The sequence below is a fragment of the Halyomorpha halys genome, unplaced genomic scaffold, assembly GCF_000696795.3.
Source record: "Halyomorpha halys isolate HHAL.00 unplaced genomic scaffold, Hhal_1.1 Scaffold96.1, whole genome shotgun sequence".
NCBI classification, from domain to species: Eukaryota; Metazoa; Arthropoda; class Insecta; order Hemiptera; family Pentatomidae; genus Halyomorpha; species Halyomorpha halys.
In genome coordinates this window covers 991727-994052 of record NW_027112403.1, presented here as the reverse complement: position 1 = coordinate 994052, position 2326 = coordinate 991727, and the positions used below count along the sequence as shown (strand labels likewise).

The following is a 2326-nucleotide window of genomic DNA, read 5'->3' as shown; positions in this document are numbered from 1 at the left end:
ATTTAATAAAAGTTATAATTACTGAGTTTACAATTATTCTTACATGTAAGAAGATAATATAATAATAATGATACTAAACACACATAGTAAACAAATATATAACATTAAAAATGAAATATAAAAATATATGAATACACAAATATTATATTTGTTCAATAAATTAATTTTCACTACTTTTGCTAATATAAAATAAACATATTGTGTAAAAGTAAGTTTAGCCAGCTGGAAAAATATCTAAGGCATGTTGGCCACACCTGTGGTAGATATTGCCAAGTTTCAAATTCTTTAAAGTTTTTCAATTAAAGGAGCGTATTTATCTACTGATCAACAAACTGATCTCCCTTTACTCTCGTTCAGTCCATATTTTCATTTCAAAGATTTTCAGTCCACACAGAGCTTTCTTGGTATCTCCAACTTATCCAATCTCTAAGTATTTAGCGAATTTTCACCACAACACACTAACCTTATTTTATTTAGCAAACATGGCATAGGCCTATAGTAAATTTCATTATCTACTGTTTTATTTATCAACTTTACTATTTTATTTTATTTATTAACCAAACCAAACCAACAAGTGATGCAGTTATCAAAGATCTTGTACTCGATTTTTGGGTTAGATGTCAGTTCAGCTGGTAATATTAATTTTTTAGCTTTCAGTTTACAACCCCAAAGTAGGTCATCTGAGTTTATAAAATGGAAAAAGTTATACTAAGAAATACCTGTTGAATCTGGTATTCAAAGAATGGTATTAAATATTTTGAGAAATGGTACCAATATGTGATTGGTATTGGTATTTGGTAGGGGGAACTAGTCCGGTAAGTAGGCCTCCTTTTTGCCAACCCTGACAGCTGCCAGAGTTGCCTCCACATACAAACCAAGGTGGGAGTGTCAAGCTTTATTTTTCGGAACCGCTGATAAATATTAACTCTCAACATTCCAAACTGAGCACTCTGGGACCTACGCCCCAACCCAAACCAAAGAAATCTATTAAAACAGCAAATATTTTCTTTAATTTTGCTTAAATAAAGTTTTTATATATACTTTTCTATTTATTTGATTCATCTAAATCCACTATGCACCCAAATTATACTGATTCCATTCATGACAAAATACTGAGATCTAGTAATAGAAATCTATTAATTATATGAAGCAATGAAATAATAAATAACAAACTTTTTACTTGTCTAGGCTATTGGTTACTAATACTGCATGTAACTTTCAGCTTTCTTTGTTTACTATGTCTCTTTTCTATCTGGTTTTCAATCAGCCACAGATGTTCCCTTACAGGTTTTTTATTTTTGTCTCCTTTAAATTGTCAAGCTCTGTTACTTGTGAGAATAGCAGGCAGTTAATGTACAGTATAGGCATTATAAGAACACATATTAAGAAAACAGACAAACAAGGTTATCAAAGTTAATTAAAATAAATAAGACATTAAAAACTATTGGGTATCAGATTTAATTCACATATATATTCCTTGAGTAAGAATGATATTTCTAATAGAATTGAAAATCAGGAACAAATGTTAAAATAAGATACCTTTATATGACCTTCAGATCCATAAACTATAGCATTGTTGTCCATTTTTATTTTGCTGTGAGTGCACATGCTTGCAGTTTTTCCACCATCATATTGTATAACATAATTTATACTCTCATCAACTCCACTATCATTCTTATGCGCAATAGCAGCCAATGAAGCAGTTTTTCTCCCAAAAACAAGCATGGCTAATTGAAGAACATACACTCCCAAATCAAATATTGTTCCTCCAGCTATTATCTCATTTCTTAAACAATTATATGGCACATAGAATCATATAATTCTAATTAAAGTCAGTCAATCAAATAGAAAACATACGTTAATGGATCAAGATAACCGATGGGCACACCAAAGTCAACTTTGAGATAAATAACTTTTCCTATTGTGTTTGAAGAAAGCAATCTCAGTAATTCATCATAAACAGGGAAGTAGCGTGACCAGACCGCTTCCATATAGAATACAGCATTTTTTTTTGCCACCTTAAAATAATATAAGAGCTCAGATTAGTTGCTGAATCAGTGGATCTGTAGCATAAACTAAACTAAAGGTCTAACTAATAATGAGTTTAATAATCTATTCCAATTGGTATGCTATAATACAAACCATTGTATTATAATCTTTGGAATAATAAAAATAAAAAATGCAATAAAAAAGAAGTATTGCATTTCTTTAAATTTGTCTTTTCACAATAAAATACATGACAGGACACTCGAGTTAAAAATGTTGCTATTTATGAAAAATATTTTAATGTAGAGTACTTTGGCACAGGTTCACTTAAATATTTGAA

At 29.9% G+C, this 2326-nt stretch overlaps 1 pseudogene; it reads right to left on the bottom strand.

Annotated features, from left to right (window-relative positions):
- Positions 1-1539: 1539 nt before the first annotated feature.
- Positions 1540-2018, bottom strand: LOC136796471 (trans-1,2-dihydrobenzene-1,2-diol dehydrogenase pseudogene; annotated as a pseudogene).
- Positions 2019-2326: the final 308 nt, after the last annotated feature.